Source organism: Chiroxiphia lanceolata, chromosome 9 (assembly GCF_009829145.1).
Source record: "Chiroxiphia lanceolata isolate bChiLan1 chromosome 9, bChiLan1.pri, whole genome shotgun sequence".
Classification (NCBI taxonomy): domain Eukaryota; kingdom Metazoa; phylum Chordata; class Aves; order Passeriformes; family Pipridae; genus Chiroxiphia; species Chiroxiphia lanceolata.
Window position 1 is genome coordinate 22636555 of NC_045645.1, and position 6281 is coordinate 22642835.

General features: G+C 48.0%; 1 long non-coding RNA gene across 1 annotated transcript; it reads right to left on the reverse strand.

Moving 5' to 3' along the window:
- Nucleotides 1–1197: 1197 nt before the first annotated feature.
- Nucleotides 1198–3243, reverse strand: LOC116791162. The gene is made up of 3 exons (XR_004358624.1): nucleotides 2952–3243; nucleotides 1798–1885; nucleotides 1198–1506 (listed from the first exon to the last, which is right to left on the reverse strand). It is a non-coding gene; the product is annotated as an uncharacterized LOC116791162 (long non-coding RNA).
- Between the last annotated feature and the right edge of the window lie 3038 nt (nucleotides 3244–6281).

Genomic DNA, 6281 nt, shown 5'->3' on the forward strand with positions numbered 1-6281 from the left:
ACTAAAATGAAGAAAGGGAAAAAACCCCCAGCAACCAAAAAAAGCCTTTCTGTTTACTACAGCCCCTCTGAGAAACCCCAAACCCTCCCAGCCAAGGTCCATGACGGAGGTGCTGCGAGGCATCGGGATGTCCCGAAGGTCACTACCGCCTGCGAGTCCTCCCGCTGGCAGAGTGGTCCACGGCGAGAGCAGACCGGCTTCATCTGAGGGACACTGGCTGGGCTCGGGATTCGTTTAGGATTTTCTGAGTGCAGCAATTTATCGACACTATGATAGGACATGTTATGTGAGTGCCATTCAGCCTTAATGAAGATCTGTTGGAGAAGTCGAGAGAACAATAAATACAGCTGCCCGGATGTCGGTGACTTAGCAGGAAATAAAGGAGGGCTCCGTGTTAATGAAACAAGATGCTGTAGCGCTTGGCAAGGGCCTCGAACGTCCAGGAGTGCTCAGCACCTCCTGGGTGCTCATGAATATCTGTGGTGTGTGTTACACTTCATATTATGTTTGCAAACAGAATTCTTTTGTCTTTCAAAGGCTTTTACAAACTTGGACACCAAACAGACCGATGTTCAGTCAAATACAAAGAATTTAAATTATTCAGGAACCCAAACCATTCCGTGGAGCCTTTCTTCCTACCATCCCCATCTCAGTGCTGGGGATTTAATCCGGTAGCAAGTGTGTCAGGGAGCCGCCTCGGCCCTACCCCAAGGCGGTAGGATCATCTCCCGGGGCTGGGGGGCCGGAGACCCGGTGGCGGCTTCCCCGGTCTCCCTCGGGAGCGTGGTGCTCAGGTATGGCCAAGCTCACTGCGCAGAGACGTCGGAGCATCCCCCGGAGCAGTCGAAGGGGATGGGCTTATCCCAAAGGGCGGATTTTCCCGGTACGCGGCGGGAGCGCTCCGCCGCCCGGGGAATCCGCCTCTGCGGTGAGGAGCGACAGCCGGGCTCGGTAGTGCTCACACACACAGCACAGCACACAGCACAGCACACACACAGCGACACACAGCACAGCACACAACGCCGTCCCGCCCTGCCCCTCCCGCCCTCCCAACGGCCGAAACTCAGGGGCATCGACAACTCTTGGTCGTCCCGCTGCTTTACAAAAGTAACGTTAGATACACCTATGGGATTTACTGATCGTATATGCTCCATTTCTTAGTTTCTTTTAAACTGAAAATAATTGTATTGAGGGATTGTAACCCATTAATCGTAGCGCAAAAGAAAGGGAAAGGAGGATCAATGATGCGCCGTCTAAAACACACGTTCACATATGGTTCAGTTTGTGTTTTATGACAATTAAAATGCATTCACTGTGAGTCAGGATAGGTACAGCAAATGCCAGTATCCCAGCAGTGGCAGCCATAAAGAGATGATGAGCTTCGGTTTCGCAGCCGCTCTCGCAGAATGTAATGTTAATACTCACACATTAAAAAAAAAAAAAAAAGAAAAGAGTTGAAGCGCTTCTTTTGGACTGGTCTTTCACGTTAACTTGGTCGTATGGGCACTGCAGAAGAAATAAAACAAGTCCTTATTGCATTACTCAGTAATCAGTATGGAAAAGCCCAACCATGCTTATGGTTAACAAGAATTGTTAATGATATATAAATCATTTGATCTATTGTGCCCTCCAGTCTTAAAGGAAATAATGGCAACCCCAAGCAAATGGTCCTAATTAGTGTCCAAGAAACCACTTCCTAAAGTATCCTTCCAACTCATTCCAGTTTAACTGTCCAGAACAATCTTTTGTTCTTAAACCCCTGTATTTTGCGTGTAACTACAAAAATGCTCTGCATACCTTCGCTTTGAAAATAGCTCATCTCAGGGTACAGCCCAGCACCGGGAGCAGAGGAGAGGACGAGATGATCTCACACTCTGACTGTTGCCTGTAAATAGGTCTCGATTATTTGAAACTATTTCCCTAAAGCCTTGCCTTCTGACAAGCCTCCTTAGAGAAGTACCAAAGGGGATTTCATCAAAAAATCGAGTCTCTGCCGCCACTCGGACTGCAACACAAAATTAGAAAAGAAAAAGCTACAACGGATCCAGAACCAAGCTGTGCATATGCTTTCACCCACTCTTCCCACCATTTTCAAGGGTGATCTGTAAGTTAAATGCATCGCGGGTACACCCGTATATACCACACCTGAGGTGGTACCCAGGTGATGTGTACCCAGATTCGGGCACACTGGAGGAGTAACAGAGCTTGGCCAGTGGGTTATTGTGGCCTTGATCTTATCTCCACTGCAAACAACTCAACTCCCTCCGTTTGCTACCACGGGAGGCCTCTTTCTCAGACGTACATAATACAAACTGCTATTTCTCATTAGCTGGAGTACCAAATCCTGTTGCTTCATGAAAATCGTCCAGTCTTCCACTGAGTCCCGCATATTCTGTCACTTCTATACCACTACAAAGCATAATTCCTAAAGTTTTAAACACAGTGCTGAACTACCTTGGACACAAAACTGATCTTGGTCCTTGGTCCTATAATCTTGCTGTTGCTTTGGTGTGGTGGTTTTTTGGTTTTGGTGGTTTTTTTTTTTTGGTTGTTTTTTTTTGGTTGGTTGGGGTTTTTTGTGGGTTTTTTTCCCCCTTCTTTTTAATGAAAGCTGGCTGGAAACAGACGTTCTGGCATGGGTTCTCTTCCTGAACGTGACGGACTTGCCAAAGGAAATAGAACTTCTATAAAACGACAGTCAATTAAATAGCTGCTGTGTAGTGCTCTTCATGCTATTTCCAAGAGATAACGCTAACGGGAAATGCTGCAATCTTTTGACTAAGAAAATCCGTCAGCGACCTTCCCTGGACTTAAAACGTCCTGACTCATTTAAAATTAGGGTAAAACACATAAGATGTGTTGCCAACTCTTACTACTCCAGCATAAATGGCTTTACTAAGTCACGGAGACAACACACAAGCTGATGCCGAAAGGCCAGGTTTCTTACTCACGTGTCTGCGCGCACAGAGAGCCACAGCAGTTACCCCTCTGCAAGCGGGCAACTTCGGAGAGCACTACAGCCCCAGCAACTGGATCCACTGCGTCTGCTGGCCAGCCTGAAAGCAAAAGCAACCAACCTCGGCTCTCTGGAGCTTTCAGCTCTTTCAGGTTTCATATTGCAAGCGAGTTTGATATTGTCCTTTTGTAACTGCTTAAAATGAAACGCTTGTTTGGTGATTCATGATTAAATGCGTTTATAAAGAAATTATAGTCCGTTATTCACAGAGACTTGGCAAATCAATGGATGGGGACAGGTTATAGAAGCGATTGTGGCGGCTCTACAGCTAACATTTTAGTGCAGCCACAGCCTCACCGTTCCCCGCCCGTTCCCTCGGGGTACCGTTGGCAGTGCCCCAGTCAGCCCGGGCCGTCGGTGCAGCGGACCGTGACGGATCAGAGCCCGGGGGCCGCCCCCCGCACCTCCCGGGGGGAGCGCGGCTGGGGCTGCTGCGGCGGATGTGGGGGGGGATGGGGTGTGGATGGGTGCGGGGCGGGGGTGAGGGGACGGGTGCGGGGTGCGGAGTGCGGGGCTGAGGGGCTGCGGAGCTGGACACAGCAGCGTCGGCGTCTGCCGGAGGTCACGGAACATACACACTCCTTTCACTTTAGACGTTGCCCCCTCTTTGACACTATTCCTCTTCCCTTTCCAAATTTCATCTCCTCGACTTATAAAACACTTCAGGCAGTTATTAGAAAGAATTCCTCATATTTTACTGCTTTTCAGAGCTCCTTGATCAAAAGCAACATTTATCCCTCCAAGCCTCCGCGCTCCAACGTGCCCCGCAGTTGCCAGCCCGGGGCCACCGAGCCACTGCTGCCCGCGGGGGAGCAGCGAAGGCGCCGGGGAGCGGGAGATGCCACCGGGGAGCGGGACCGGGAGCGGGACCGGAGTCACTTAGCACATCTGCGCGCCGCTGCCGGGCGATTATCAGGTCATTTCTTCCGTAATGCGAACCATGCGCTCACGTATTACATCAAACCGCTAATTGCGAATGATACGTGCGGTAACGGAGGTCAGCGGCTGCAGCGAGCTGGGGCTCAGGGGAGCGCTCCGGGCAAAGTTTGCTGGGCAGCCCCTTCCCCGAGCCGCGCCGGCGGCCTCGGGTAGCGGCCGGGAACTCTCGAAGGGAATATCGCCGCCCGGGCACGTGCCGGGGCGGTGGCAGCCCCTGTCTGTCCCGCCGGCGACAACCCCACCGGCGTCATCCCACGGCACCTCCCGCCCGCCGCCGCCGGCCCGGCTGCTGCTCCGGAGGGAAGCGGCGCCCCGAACGAAAGGAACGGAGCCTCAGCCTAGGCCCGTTTGTGACTTCTCTGTGAGGGGCTGGTGGCCGTGTTTAGGTATCTGGGTACTTTTTAGGGATGGCTGGAATGCCAAATGCCACACATCCGGAGCCACTACTAGCAAGGACTCCCTAGTCGGGATATGCCTGAAATCAGTGTCAGTGAAACCTTAATTTGTGTTTTGGTATATTTTGATACCACTTTAAATGGCACAGTTGCACAGTTTCTCTTTCCCCATACGTACCTCCTTAACCCATTTCTTCTGTGAGTCCAGTGTTGATTTTCAGCGTGATCTCAGGTTGCACATGGTATTTCTCAGGAGACCTTTCAAACCTCCTTCTTGAGCCTTCAGCCTCAGACCCATTCCCAATCATAATGCCTTTGATGAAGCATTTCTATTTTCCTTGTCCCAGAATTCTCAGCCTTGACATCACGAGTTTCACCACAGTCAAGTACCTCCAAAAGCCCAGAGCATGAACTGAGAGGCTCAGGCTTCTCTCTGGAATTGAAGCCTTGCTGCTGGACTGTTTGTCCTCAAACTTTTTGTTCAGCCTTTTCTAGTCATCTACGTGGATTTTGCCTTTTTCCTGAAGTTGTGGGTTCAAGGTGACTCACCTTCCTTTCTGGTTCCTCTCCTGTTGCCTCTTCCAATGTAGTGATCACCTCCTCACTCCTTTATTATTTTGCCTTCCCAAACATGATGGTTCTCAGGGAACACAGCTGCTCATCAGATGTCCCTTTATTCCTCCTCCATGCTGAGTGTCAGTTCGTTTCCTCGGTTGAAGTCTACTCTCTGTTCTCTCCCACTAAAGTTCAACCCTTGCTGATTCTGTGTGTAAATCAGAGGCTTTTCTCTCCCACAAGTTCTAAGGCCAGCAGGAAGTGCAGACAGCACCAGAGAAAAGGCTTCTTTCACCGATTCCAGACCGAGACAGTCTGGGAAGACCCGAGAAAAGTCCAGAAGAAAAATTGCAGATAAATTTGCGCTTTACCCTGAATCTGGGCATTTCTACTGAAATGGAGTCATCAGAGAATTTAACTGCATGTATTCAGCAGGTATAGCAGGATATATGGGTACATGAAAGGCATGGTTTGTTACAGTTTATGACTTGGCCAAATTAGGATACATTTTCACTTATTTGGCAAAAGTCACATTCCCAACAGAGAGAGCTCCTAGTACACCATCTCCCTGCCAAGTTCTTTGCTGCTCCAGAGCAGGGGACGCAAGCATTGCTAAAAGTCTTTGCAACTACTAAGATGAACACAACAACATACTTTTTTCATAATGTTATATAAACTTAATATATATATATAAAGGCTAAATCTTTTTTTTTGGTAAAATTTTTGTAAAATATTTACCCTAAAGCAAATAAGAGTCTGGAAAATAGGAGCTTAATTTATTAAAAATGATAGAGTTCTAAGGAGCTGAAAACAAGTCAGCTTTATAGATAGTGAGCTGCTGACTACACTTAAAAATTTATGAAAAGTATATTGTTCAGCAGCAGTGAATAACTCTAAATAATTCTCTTTATGATTGAGTGGCTGCATCAAATTGCTTTCAAGCATTTAAGTTTATTTATGAATTCATGTAGTGTTCTGTGTGGTGCCTTGCAGGATCCAGAAATATGTACAAACATTGTGCCTAATCTGGAAGCTTATTTTCTTTCCTAGGACTGTCTTTACTTGTTTGATGTATGCATTATCAGTCTACTTAATAATTCATATAAATTATGAACCTTCTACCTGAGGTCACATTCCATAAATTTATTTCCTTAACAATGACCTTTAGAAAAATAATCAAGGAAATCAGCAGTTAACCCAATTATATAATCTTAATTCACCTTACATTAACATCTTGATTTATAACTGACTGTGCAGGTTCCTTTTAAGTACCCAGTGACCTCACTGGTGTAAATCCTGCACTGGGAGAAGTGACCCAACTCTCTGATGCTGCAGGCTCAGGATCCTCTGGAACTCCTGCACCTAACTTCAGTGTA